Here is a 14,949-nt window from a genome sequence, read left to right as displayed (position 1 = left end):
CCCTGGGCATCTCCCGGTGCTGCGCTATCGCCGCCGCCGTGAGCATCCCTGGGCCGCCCGGGGCCATTCATGCTGCTCTCCGGAGCTGGCTCAGCCTCATGCTTGGGCTGCCACGCATTTCCTCTGCTTCTTAGAGGATCTTTCCTGAAATGTTCGGCTTGACTGTTACTACCCTTGTTCCTGGATAACTCTCCAGAGAACTGGATTGTTAGGATTTCAGAGGGTAGGTGACTTTTTTCTTTATGTGGCTGAGATTACAGAAGGCCATGACACTATTGTGTTGCTTTGAAACATAGAACATGTCTACCCAGTGAGCTTATCAATGTGTCTTCCCTGAGACAGCTTATGGTTCTATACGTACAGATTTTTGGTTTTTCCTGTGTGTTTCTTGATGTTTCATCACACCAGGAGCATTTCCTGTGCTCCATTGTTTCTGCAGTCTGACAATTATAGGTGCACTTATGAGTTTTGTGACCAGCAATCAGAGAAGGGGAAAAGAGAACAGCAGCATAAGCAGCACTTACTCATTTTGAGAATGATTAACAGAATTTGCTTTGCTGTAGTGCACTTGTCCAGAAGCAGAGTGTCGTTGTCTAGAGGAAGCAGTGAGCAGATGTAGCAAGAAATGCTTGTAGGAGGAAAACCAGCAACCACTGAGCCTCTTATCACAGCAACCTCTTCTCACAGCAAACCTCTCTTACTGAACCATTTGCTGAAGCTGCTGTAGCTGGGAAAGCGTCTGGTCTCTGACACACTTTTGGTTTGTGTCAGAGCACATTTTCCATGCATGGAAAAGGAAACTGAATTATAAAACGCACTGATTCTGTCTCTAGACCATGTTGGTGCTCAGATTCCCTCAGAGTAAGTTTTAAACCCACTTATTCCTTATTTCTGTGCTGAATAAGAGGTTCTAGATATTCTCCATATTGGTCAATCAAGAAGCAGAAGAAGGCTTTCCATCTATTTTTCTCCAAATCATACCCAGTCAAGAGTAGGAATTAGATATAAATGAAATCTGAATTGTGTTTGAGGCGTCCATTACTCTTTAATTTAGTGATGTAAAGTTGTGGTGCACACTGCTGACTATTTTAAGAAAGTCTGGATTGGCAAAGTCCAGGGATAAACTTTGAGCACCCCCACAGGAAAGCAGCACAGGGGGATATTACTTTTCCTTTTCTGTGTCTGCACACCGGCTGAAGGAAGGGCTGCCCCAGGCACCGGTTAATAAACAGCAGGGTGGCACATGGCCCTTGTGACCATGAAAGAGCATCAACATCAGCCATTGTCAGCACGTTAATCCTGTTGTGTGTCCTTTGTGCACATAAATGTTCTCAATATGCAATGCTAAGTGTCTTTTTTTAATATTTGTCTTTCAGAGGGATGAAAATCTTCCTTTTGCTAAAGCAAAGCTGTGCAGCTCTGGTCTGCAGTGGGAGAATGTTTCTCCATGTTTCTCACTCAATGTAAGGACAAAACAAAGGTCCGTGATTCCAAATACTTTGGCATGCAAAACCATACCAAAACCACACTGCAACATGGAACTTGAATATAATCTGCTTTCATTAGAATTTAGGAGGAAAAAAAGAAAAATCAGACCACTCTCAGGTGGGAAAACCAGTCCAGGAGGAAAAGGAAGGATCAGAGGTAGTGAGGGGATTAAACAAACTTAAAAAGCAAGATAGGAAGGTTGGTAACCTCAGCATCTTTGTAGCATGTTATTGGGAAGATACTACTCCTGAATGTGTGATTACCTACCTGCTCAGGAAAGAGTGAGGCAAAAAGGATGCAGCATGTTTTATCTTGGGTGTGTTACTATGCTGACAAACTAAACAGCTCATGAAATAGATTGCTGCATGCCATGCTTTCCATAACCTAACAAATAGTGCTGAGGGGGCAGGTGGCTTTTTGGGTTTAAGAATGTGGCTGTAAATGCTGCAGCTGGCAAAAAAAAAAAAAAAAAAAAAAAAAAAACCACATAAGAGAGCGAGAGGGACGAGAGGGAGCGCTGGTACTCATGGTTCCTACCAGTTCTGAAGATCTTATCACCTTGTGCCTCTTATTTAGATTCAATATTTGGTTATTTTCCAATACTCATGGGGGAGGCATTGTCAGCAGACCTGTTTTCACTAATCAAAATACACACTAATTTATTGAGATATTGCATTAACAGGACACAGTTTTACTAGATTCAATGAAGCTGATATCTCTAGTAAAGAAAATGCCACAGAAATTGTTTCGAACCCTTAGGAGCCAAACAAGGACTTTCCAAAGAGAATCTGTCTTTGAATTTATACAAGAAAAGCCTGTGGGAAGTTTTGTCAGACCCAAGTTCTCTTCTTAGTATATCCTAGTTTCTGGTGGACAGTAGGGATTCCACAGATTTTGAACATGTGAATAATTATTAGCAGATGTCCAAAACCAACATCACAATCTCAAGAAGTACTTGAACAGTGTCATAGTCCGCAAGAAGTCTCTCAGCAAAACATAGCACTGCTCCTAAATGAACACCACAAAACTTGGAGTTATGCCTGTTAGACTTGTTTGCAGAAATCTGTAGGCATAACCAAGAAAATAATATACAGACACACCAATTTAAAAAAAATGTTTTCTCTTTTGATATGGGAATTCACTGCAAGTATATATAGTCAAAATCAAAACAGCAGATGCATGAAAGATACAACAACTCTGCAAAAATCTTTCAGATTTTGCTCAGTCATATGTCATTTAGTCATATGTGTTATTCTCTTTGGAGTCTTTCACTGTAAACAGCTCCCAAAGTATAACATAAACCATCACGATTTAATTGTGGAAAGAAATTGCACTAATTGCTACTAATTGCTGTGCCATGAAATGCAGGGAAAAAATAATTCCAGGAACTAATAGAAACCTTTATGCCAAACAGCATGTGGAAGTTATGTGATAGCTACCATAACTGATTTGTGGTAATATACTAACTAATCTTGAAAGTTTAAAATCATCTGGCTTTACTAAAACCAACCATTGAAGCAATGGTATAGACCACAACACATAACTGAAATTGCTGTGGATTGGCATCACATGAATAAACACCACACGATTACATCTGCAATCTGGGGTTAATAACAAATCTGAACCAGGAATATATTATTTTAGGTACAATTGCTCAGTATCATTTTCCAAGAATGTCTGCTTTGTGCAACATTTCAATATTTTGGCTCACTTTCATTTGGAAAAGGAATTCTTGTTTCCACTGAGCTCTTGGTTCATGGATTCTGAACTCCCATCCTCTGGCCAGTAAACCTGCTCCTGTGCAGTGCTTTCAGCTCAGTGCTTTTTGTCTTCCTCTCACTAATTCCAAGTTCCCTAATCACACAGAAATCACTTCCTTTTCTGCGCTGTCTTTATGATCTGACACTTTTCAGATATAAATCAGTCCCCACACAAGCTTTCTCTGTGCTGGCTTAAAGGACTTTCAGCCCTTTAGTCTAATGATTCCACTCTTCTTGATTCTGCAATTATATTTTCATTCCTTCCAAGTTGCCTGTGCCTTTTTGGAGTGCAGTGATTAGGAGTGGGCAATTTCAGAGGAATTAATGCCAGCCAGTACTGCACTTTGCTGGTTGAGAGTATTACTGAAGTGCTGGCAGCTCCTGAGGGTTTCACAAGTAACCAGCACAGACTTCAAGTCCCTGCGTTGGAGACTGACGTGTGTTACAAAAGACAGCTCTAGACAAGTCAAAGTGGAGTTAGAAGCTGTTTCCCAGTGCTCACAGCCATACTTGCTGCATTCATAGATTTACTTGTCCTTCGTGTCCCTCTCCACGTTTCTACTTTGGATCCTACCTCCCAGAGAAGACCTGGAGTTGCTTGGGTTCCTGTTCCACTTTCTGTTTTGCTTTCCATTTTTGGGGGTTTCCATGTCATTGCCAACACCATCTGGAGCAATGAATCCACATGATTTGCAGGTTCTTTAGCAGAACACTGACACATCCTCCATGATATTAATGACTAGCTCCAGCTGCAGTCCTAGCCCTGACTGTTTATTGAAAGAATTCAAACCTAAAATGTTGAACATTGGCTTGATATTGGTTAGTCACTTCTCTATTCAAAGAGCCAAACCTAGAAACTTTGAACTTTAGTCTGTTGTCAGAAGAAGGACAATGAAGAAAAAGATTTTTTTTTGACGGGTTCCTCTTTTCAAAAGAAAAATATGGAGATAGAAAAAAAAATTAGTAAAGAAACAAGTTGGAATAGTAAAAACATTGTAACTTCTAAAATGAAAGTTGAAAACATGTTGATTTTAATTTCAAAATCAGATTTCAAGGCCAAATTTAGCAAAGCATAATTCAGCAATTAAACTAGCATTTTTAATGATATGTAATCCAATGGCTATTTGGGCTGAGGGAAGGAGAATGGAAACTGGAACTTTAATTTGGACAATTCTAATAATGAACTTCTGATTGCCTTGAAAAAAACAAATTCCTTTCTTTTATCAGGAGAAGCCATCTGATTTGTCTGCTGCCCTTAGGTGAAGAAAGGAATGGATCAAAGGGTTTACCCTGTGTTTCCAGCCTGCAGAGCAATGTTATGCTGATTACAAAGGAATCCATGTGATGGGGTAAGGTGCAAGCTGTTTGAGCAGTGCCTGGGGTCATTTTTGGTCCCTCTGCCCTCTGAAGGGAGACACCCAGTGCTGCCCCAGCTGGGGAGATCTCCTTGTGACAGATTATGCAATGCCAGACAGCTTCCCTGCTTGGTTTGATCTCCTGGGAGCAGAAGTGTCCTTTTGCCTACCGGGAAAATTTTGCTTACAGTAACCATGCCATGAAAGTTATCCTTGTGAGTGCTTGTTTGGCAGTTTAACTAAGGCAGAGGAAATGTCTCATGTCTGCCTCTCAGATGAGTGCATGGGAGCTGCCTGTGTATGCTGCAAGTGGAAAGCACATCTCTGCCTCTACAGTACACAGATCTGCCTGATAAAGAATCCATTAGGGAATGGGCATTGTCCCTCACTCAAATATCACTGCACTGACTTCTGTTTCCTTTGTCCCTCATCAGAAAGGCTGTGCTCTCTGACTTTCCTGCTTGTCTCAGTACTTGTGTCAATACCTTTGTTTGTTATCCACATATTTGCTTCCCAACTGTCTCTAAGCAGGATTTTTAAATATTTCAGTGGGAGTATTGAGAAGGCTGTTTCACTCTTGCTGTTCTTTTCTGATGCACCAGGTTAGCTGATGGATTTGCTTCCTCTTCTGGGAGGATAATTTGTAGCTCCTCTCATGTCTCCTGAACAGGTGAGTTTGGACACTGCTACTTCTGACTTTATCTGGATCCACAGAGAAGTACTTCAGGAAAAGTTAAAGCTCAGCTCTTCCAGCCTGTCTTCTTTTAAGCGAGCTGCTATCCAGGCAGATACTAGTGGCTAAATATTAACATTGGAAAGATTCATAATAAACCTTAAAGTTATTGAAACAAAGAATCCACTTGCATGTTCCAGGAGTCTTTTGCCAAAGAGAGCATTTGCCTCCAAAGAAGCAGCCAATGATCTCTGAAGCTCTGACCAGAACAATTGATGCAGTGTGGAGGATTCCTGGGCATGCAGGGCAGCCAGCAGTGTGCTTTGTCCCATGTCTGCTGTGAGCATGTTACCAAAGCCTGGTGGGCTTCAGAGAGCCACACTGAGGGGCATGGTCTGGCCTGGGGGCCAAGGGTCCAGACTGGACCAGCAGGGTCTGCCACCCCACCAGGTGGGACAGCAGCAGAGCTGGGGACAGCAGCAGAGCTGGGGACAGCAGGGAGAGTGACTGGACAAGCAGGTTTGATGCAGGGGATGCTGGACCAGCACCAGCAGAGCTGCAGCGGGCAGGGAGGAAGGGAGGAAGGGTGGGAGGCTGAAGGCTTTCCTGCTTTGTGCTGACAAACACTCACTGGGTGGTTTGCACAGCAGAGCCTCAGCCAGGGCTAACCACCCTGCCACCTCTCATTGCTGGGCTTTAGTTTTTACAAGGAAAACAATCTACCACTGCCACTCATGCTTTAACCATTTAATCTGAAAACCACCCTTAATCCCCTCTCAGTTTCTGAGGGATACCCATTTCTGCCTCTTTCTCTGTGCCATGCTAGGGCTCCTGTTAAAAGCACATCCAAAATAAAAAAAAATGTGCTATCATGGATTTACCCTTCCACCAATTCCATCTGGAAAGGAAATAACTTTTTTTCCCTATTTTGCAGCAGGAGGAGCTGAATGTGTACATTTATGTCTGCATCTCTCTCCCCCTTCCACTAGTGATTTTATTTGGGTCTCCAGGAATTGCAGTATTTTTACCATAGCGTCTGAAAGGATCCTGGAGCATGAGAGTGCCAGTCTGTTGCTTTCACCATTCCTTCAGGGAAGAGCGGACCTAACAGGGAACAGAGGGGGCTGCTACCCAGCCCATGAATTATCTATCCGTGATGCTTCCCAAGGGAGCTGTGGCTACATTAACCTTGGCTCACAGCTGCCATTACATTAAAGAAAAAGCTTCCACAGGGGCCTTTCTTTTCCACTCATCTGCAGCGACTATCCCATTAGTTACTGAACACATTAAAGGCACATTGACACATTACCTACAATTACAATTTCTGAAGTCCTTATCAGGGTTCCCTTTGTTGCTCAGTGAACACATCCCTCTCCTCAGAGCAAGTGCAGTTGAAACAAATTAGAGAGGCTGCCTTGAGATCTTCCACTAAAGAGAAAAGCCTAACTATATTTTCATATATCATTTATTTTAAATTTATCTAACTAGCTGATAGAAACATGCATGGCCAAACTTTAATGTTAGGGCCTTCGGGCCTAGCCTTTTGGCTTTAGAGTAATCTTTTTAATTCTCCTCAGTGAACTCAGATTTGGCTCTCAGTTCACTGCTTTGTATGCAGGAAAACCATTTATTTGTACTGTAAGATTTGAACTGCAGCTCTTTTCTTATAGGGATAGTTCTGTTGTAAATCTGCACATGATGCAGTATGAGTTCAACAACAAATCAAGGTCAAGGCATTCTGAGAAATCTTCTACTTAGAGGTCTGCTTCCATCCTTTGCACATGTATTTGCCTTCTATCTCTGATAAGAATGTCATAAACAGGTTCTGTGTGGATATTTGTATTTCTCCTTTAAATAAATAAATTCTTTTTGTAGGAAATTGAAGTAGTGAATGATGTGAAATATTCAAAGTGGTTAGTCTCTGCAAATGAGAGAAGGCTGGGGTATTTATTACTTTCTTTATTCTGATAATCTCTTTTGATCTTCAAGAGAGAGAGGCCCATGTAATACTTGTTTTGGACCATCATAAAAAGGAGAAGAGAATGTAGAGCTCGTCTCTCCAAGAATTTATGAGGGCCATAGAGGCAGTCTATGTGGCCTGCCATTAAATGAATTATGGCTATAGCCTCGTACCATTGCAATTCTGATATCTTAAGATCTGTTGAAAGAAAAAGGACTAAGGTGCTGGTTTGTGCAATGACATAACTGAAAAGAACAGTAAAATGCAAATAGAAAAAGAAATACATATATCAAATAGTCAAGTCAACCTTTTAACCCAATAAATGAGAAAAACTCTCATTCTTTGCCCAGTCATTAAACTAAGTGGGCAGCTGACCTACTGGTCCTCACAGGAGCAGGACCACATGTGTCTCTCCTCATGGGTGTGTTTGATTAAAGCACTCACAAACTGAAATGAATGGGGATGTTCTTTGCTGTCACTGAAGGCACTTGTCCTAAATTACAAGCCCTTAGGAGACAATGATATTTTTTCCATACTCCAGTGTATGGTTACTGCAGCCCATGGTTATCCTAGGGTGATTTAAAGAAGCCTTTCATTAAGCAGTATTTCCTAAATTGCAATGCGTGTGTTTGTGGCACCACATTTGGCAGGGACTGGGGTCATGTGCCTTGTCTTTTCTCTGGCTGTGACATGACACAAAGTGGGTTTGGGAGCTTCCTCATGGGGCCATTAGTATGACCCAGTAGGCCCTGTGCATTCCACTGTGTCTGGAACAAAGTTACCTAGATTTTCAGGATGTTTATACCATCTACATGGTTGTTATAAAAAAAAGGTTAGATATGACTCATAGTGTGATTTCCATGCCCTCATCATTTCCTGATCTGTGCAGAGAAAGCCAGACTGGGTAAGATGTTGTAGGCAGCCATCTCTCCTACACACCTGCCATGCAACTGCTGAAGATTACACAACTGTCCCTGTTCCACAGACAGGGGCCGACCTTTCCCTCCCACGGTCTGGTACCAAGTGTGTCACAACTTTGAACAGAAATTTTGACACAAGATTCATGTATTTTGCCACAATTTAGGTGAAATGCAAAATTTAAACCTTATTGGAACAAAACCTCTTTCTCTTCTAAAGCCTCTAAAGCACAGCTTCAGCATGATTTAAGCTTTATCAACTTTATTTTTGCCTGATATTGCCATGAAGCTCCTTCAGTGGAACTTCAGAGGTACTTCAGAGGAGTTAGGCTGTACAGACAAGAGCCTGACAGTGATGAAGAAAGTGCAAACTGCTGCTGATGTGACAAGTGTGTGCCGTGTTGGGGACATCCAAGATGTACGGGCTTGAGTGATGAGGGCTTTTGATACATAGTGGTGTGAGACAAGATGTTGGATGGTAAAGGCAACTTGCGTGGGAATATCGTAATTTTTAATATGACCATGTTAGGCTTAAGCTCATTTGAAGTCTCTTGGGAAAAGACATCAGCATCAGCCTGAGATTTCAGATTGTAAGAAAATAGATCAACCAAATGTTGGTATGGGATCTGTAATCTATTTATGAAACATGACAGTGGGAATGGATCAGGAAAAGACTAAGTGGAGATAAGGTAGAGAGAAAGAAGAATCATCTATCCTCTCAATAGATAGTGGATTCTCACATGGTGAAGAAAAGGGAAGACCTACAAAATGAATAGATAAAAGGGAAAAGAGAAGGAGGGGGGAAAGGTTTATAAAAGCAGAGGGAGGATGAAACTGAGTTTTGAACGCCATAGTTGTGCTCAGGAAAAAAAGACAGTGAGCTGGCCAGTGTAAGCACGGCAGTGGAGACTGTGGAAACAGCATGGAAACAACTGAGTCAAGTAAGGGAATTTGCACTAAGAGTTTTACTTTTCATTGCTGTGTCAGGTTTCCTCCTACCGGACCCAGGGAAGAGCCTCTGACCCACTTTGCAGATTTGCAGCTTGCAGATTATTTACTCCAGAGTTTTGACAGCAGCTAGGGAACAGCTGAAGACACAGGGCTTCAAGTCAGTGAGCCCACTGGGGAGAGGACAGTCTTCTGAAGCATAATTTGGGCAGTTGAGAAAATTAAGGAAGCAATTTCCTAGAGCTACTGAAAGGAGCATATATGGGAGGGCTCCTTTCAAATTTGGATGTAACTTTTTCAGTCTTATGTTAGGGGAAGGTTTTGCCCCAATGTCTTTGAAGATTATGTGTACTAAGCAAGTACAGCCCTCTGGGGCAATCACAGGCAATGCCCCTGTGATTTCCACCATGGAACTGCCTAAATCCTGAAGGTGGTGGCTATCTCAAAATCATTTAGATTAGGCCTGACTGCAAAGCTGTCAATAAATGTGCTGGCAGTAGTGTGAAATGTGAGAGACCTATGGCTCTGTTCCTCTCTGGACAACATCAATTATGAGCAGCAAACACCTATCAAACTTGTCCAGGATGAAGTCAGATCTCATTGTGATCTCAATCTGAAAAGCTAAACATAGCATATATTTCTGCAAAAACCAAAACCAACTCCCTACCTAAACTTTTCAAAGGAAGAAGGCATGGAGGCCAGAGGGATCAGAGCAGTAGAGGAGTAAGGATACTGTAAGCACAGATCCATGCCACTCCTGCAGTTTACTGGGTGAAAGGCATCTATCCTGATAGCTGGAGGTTGTTTTCTGAAAAGGCTGTTTTTGTAGAGGGTGTTTTTCTCTGACTGGAAGGTCTGGCTTCATGATCTTTTGTGCCAACTCATTTTATCAGAGTACTGGCTGAAATTTGTATAATAGCAGTGTCATGGAAAATATTTCAAAGCCTGACAAAATCTTATGGGTCACAAGGAATGGCTAGAGGTGAACGTGAACAGAATATAATTTCTCAAGTTCAGAACTAGAAGATGTGATTCTTTCTTATCTTCACTTATTTCCTCCTCTTTGTTCTCTGTCTCTTATGTCAAGGAACAGGATCAAACAACGTCATCTTAGGGAAAAATACTCCTGTACTGTTCTTGATATTATAAGGACTAAAAGTGATTCACCATTAGATGTTAAGAATTACCACTGCAGAGGTACTTGCTGCTTCTACTGATTGAGGTAGCCAGCAAAAGACCCCAGTAAACATATGGAGTGACTACATGGAGCAGCTCAGTTCCCAGTCTGTTTGCTGTGCCCTCCTGCCTGTGCCTCTTTGGCAGATGGAGGGGATACATGAAAACTTTCACCGAGACTCAAAGGATACAGGGAAAGAAACAATAAGAGACCAACTTTACATGAGTCAGTGAGTCAAAATGCTTCCAAAAACCAAGCTGATTCTCAGAGTTTTTCCTAAAAGATGTAGGAAATAAAATTTATATGGCATGTAACATCTGCTAGAATAACCACAGGTCTCTCTGACCCTGTGGCCTCTGTCTGGCAAGGGCCAAAAGTGGCTGCCTAGAAAAGCACATAAGAAAAGGGCAAACAAGTAGGATACTTCCCCCTTGTTTTGAATGTGAGTCCTACTTTAATTTTCCCTGTAGTTCTTATACTGGAATTGGGAAGCTGATCCCCAGCCAGTTTCTCCCCTACACTCAGGATTTGAGAGACCTCTGTCCTCTTCCCTTGCAGTATCTCTTTTCCAGGCTGAGGAGCTGTAATTTGCTCTTTCATTCCTTTACACAACCAGTTCCACACCTTGAGTCATCTGTTCTGATCCATCTATAAGCTTGATTTTGTTTGATGACACTCTATTTTAGACTGGAAAGGCAAGAGATGTATGTAACTCTTAAAGGAAAAGCAATCTGCTCTAGAACTGGAATTAATTGACACAAAAGCAGATGTTGCTTTGACCATTTTGCTGCTAGCTTGATTCTTGAAGTGCAGTGAAAGATAAGACAGCATTTTTTGATGGGTCTTCCCTATCTTTCCCTGGAAGTATTTCTGCAGTGACAGTGGAATCTGCAGTCAGAGAGGCAGTGGGATGAGGAGCCAGATGTGGAAGGCAGAGCCTCCAGGCTCTGCTGCCAGTCCTGAAGGGCTGCTTGCCTGCTTGGGCTTTCTCACACAGTGGTACCTCCTAAAGAACAGTTGTAGGTGACTTTTTTTTCAGCTTAATGCCACACAGTGCTGCTCATGTTCCAATGCAACTTCCATATAATTTTGCCATGGAAATGAGCACACAGATCTTGCCACAAGTGCCAGGTTGGGTGTAAATTAAATGAGAAAACCCCCATGTAATTATGGTCCATATTGCTAGCTGCTTAAACTGTAATATCAGCCAGTAATTTGGAATAATATTTTTCTTTATCTACTCCTTCTTTGGGAGACACATATAAAACCCAGATGCACTCAGTATATAACCCTGATTCATTATCAGAGTGCATCTTATCAGCAAACTATTCTCAGTTAATTTTCAAATAAAATGGTGTTATCCTGTACTTAAAGGTTTAAAGACAAGGCTGAGATTAAAGTGGATAGAGCTAAGGCTTTACAGGTAACCATAATTCTTGAACTTTTTGGCTTTGCAGCCTTAACACAGCTGAAGATATAATTTTAACTAAAGGTACAAGATCCAAAGACTTTCTCTGCAAAGTATCCTTTACAGCATTGGTGTTGCAAAAGGTTGAAACTCTGGCACATTATAAACGCTAAACAGAAACTGTAAGAAAAATATTGTCACCTCTAGGAGGCAGCCGTATATTGCAAATACACAATGCGCACTCTGCTGTCTGGCACTTCGGAAGGCTTTGAAGTTTCTCAAATCTCCTGTGGTTATAAAAAAAAATCTAGTGGAAATAAACGTACATTTGCAGTGGAAATATCTGCCTAGAAATAAGCTCTGCCTCTCCAGTCAATCAAGAGCCAGTTCTCACATTAAAATGAGTTAGACACAAAACAAGTTCTATTTTCCTGCATTTTCAATAGCAAATTAGCAGAGTTCAATGGAGAAACAGGAAATCTATCTGTGTGTTATCTGCTCTCAGCAAGATACCCTCCCCATATAGGAAAGCATTTACTCATTTGCTTAACTTCACCTGCTAACTGGGCTCACACTTAACCTTCTGTCTGCCACTTTACCAAACAACACTCCTTTCAGTTGCATTTCCAGTGATACATTTTTCTTTCTTTCTTTCACTTGGGTCTGTCCTGAGCTGGAGCTGACATTTTCTTTCTGAATCTGCATTACTGAGGTGCTGAGACCTCACCTAAAGCAATTCACATGGTAAGGCAGAGACATTGTTTTTTTGCTGGACTATGTGGTATGATGTGACCTTCTAAAGCTACTTTTCTCTTTGCAGCTGGCCCTTTGATGCTCTCAGAAGAATTGTGATTTTTTTGAAAACTTGCCTTATACAATAATATTCTCTTCACATCCCACATGCCCCCCATATACATATGGAACAACACAGGATAGCACATCGGTGTATAACTGGTGGCTGAACTTCAGTGTAGACCACAACTGAACAAAAATAGTCCAATAAAAACAATCTGCACAACTCTAATCTTGATTTCAAAACCACCTGTGATGGACAACCCTGCGCAATCCCCTAGAGAGTGCTCCCACAGAAATTATGCTGGCCTTTGGAAATCTGCAACGTTTCCACTCTGAGTTTATCTGCATCAGCTTCTGGCCATTAGCTCCTGGTAACACAGTGTTTGCTCAGCAGGAGAGAACCTCTATCATCAAAGGTTTATTTCACAAATGGATGCTTAAGGATTTTGACCAAGACACCCCTTAGCCTTTTCATCAATAAAGAGACTCTCCTTCTTGAGGCACACTTTGATCCACTGTCTCACACCCCTTAATTCATTCGTGTGGTGCTTTCCTGAACTCCCTCTTATTTTCCTACTTTTCTTATAGTGTGGCATCTAATAGCATCCTGCTACAGCAGTCACACCAATGCCCAATTCTCATACTACAGACCCTTCCTATTCCTCCCCAGTTTTTGCTTTTTGGCCCTTTCCCTCTACTTTCTAGTACTGAGTCTTCCACCCTCTGGCAGTATTCATCCAATGTTGCTGCAAGGGATGGAAGAGACGTACAACAGTCAGGTTTACAGTGGTTGTTGGTGACAGGAGGTACATGGCAGCCTCCTGAAACAGGTAGACAGCCATATTTTTCCCACAGATCTCCTGATTCCACAGATTTTAATCTCAGGACAGTGTGGTGTCCCAGTACAGAATCATTAACCACAAACTCTACACTGCACTAGCTGGACCCTGCACGGTGCTAAATCCTTATCATCATCCTGAGGGTAGAACTGTGCCAAAAGACTACACAGACAGCTGGCAGGTGCTCCTGTAAGTCTGGAGGTTCCAGGAGTTCTACATCTCTTAACATCAGATGAAGCACCACACCCTGAAGCTCATTTTGTTGAGGCTGATTGTCTTATAGCTTCCTTTTAGAAACTGAGTCTTTGTTCTTCCCTATTTACTTAATTTACTTGATTTATATCTATAGGTCTGCTTCAGTGACAGTGATGGAGGGACCAAGCCCACATTCCTCTCACAGATCTTCTTTCTTTATTTTCTTTTTGCATATGAATATGCAGAGACAGCTGCTTTGTCTTAATAGTGCTGCAAAGGATTATTTCAGCGGTTTGTTAATACTTAACCATCTGGGGAGGAACACTTCACCACTTGGAGGAAGACAGAATCTCTTTCTTAAAGATTTTACAACCTAGGGTAATAGCACACAATAGCATAAGGAGTCAGATGCAGTCACTGCAAGCACAAGCCCTTTACCTTCACTTTTGTTTTCACAATATTTCATTTCCTTATACAAAACGCATGGCAACCTTATGTGGTCTTCTCTTACTAACTGACTATTTCAGTGCCCAAAGTGGATGATGTAAACACCTTGCTATGATCTGGAAAGTTATTTTAGAGCACCGTTCTGTTCAAACTGTTCCATTTCTGAAGCACAGAATCGCCTAACAAGTCAATACAAGTGAAAACATGAGCTTACACCTTCAGGCTAAATCTGGCTGTCACAAGGGTTTCCCCCCCCCAAAAAAAAAAAAAGCCTGAACAACTTTCCCATTTCCATCTGTTAGCTCACACTTCTGCTTGGTGAAATGCCTCAGTGAGAAACAGAGTATCTCTGGTACCAGCCCCTGATGGAGTGGAGTAGGCTGAGTCAGGGAAAGTAGTGTGCAAACATCTTTCATTCAGATGTATATCAGCTTTTCCTTCGGGATTCTGGCACTTTAATTTGTGTCTTCAGTTGTCAAAATAAAGGTTGAAAATCCCACCTGCTTATTCAAGTGGTTGGCAGTTATATTAAAGGGCTTCTTTTTTTTCCTTTTTTTTTTCTGTTAAAGCATGAACTACAGCTAGGCAATGCAAAAGCTCTTGTAATTCTTCATGTGATCTGTACTACCAAATCTTCATTCAGAGTAAGCCTCTTTTATACAGCCAATGAACAGAAAGGCCCAAAATGTCAGCAGAAGAGCTCACAGCAGGAACAAAGATTCTATAGGCACCAAAGGTTTACTGATACCTTCTGTTTTGCCATCACAGAGTATTCCTGTCTGAAATACCAGAAGCTGAAAACCATGTATATGCTTTTGTCATTCTTATACATACCTTACATCAGAATCTAGAGAAAATATGTGGATAGGATGACTGTGAAATATGTTATCAGGCCTGAACCTGTCCCTAAAACCTGGATTCCAGAAACAAGCTCTCATCTTTCTGCCTTGGCAAGTCTCTTTCTTATGGCAGATGTGACAGATAAAA

This window comes from Ammospiza nelsoni, chromosome 6 (genome assembly GCF_027579445.1).
Source record: "Ammospiza nelsoni isolate bAmmNel1 chromosome 6, bAmmNel1.pri, whole genome shotgun sequence".
NCBI classification, from domain to species: domain Eukaryota; kingdom Metazoa; phylum Chordata; class Aves; order Passeriformes; family Passerellidae; genus Ammospiza; species Ammospiza nelsoni.
The sequence above is the reverse complement of the archived record's forward strand: the minus strand, read 5'-3'. Positions refer to the sequence as shown.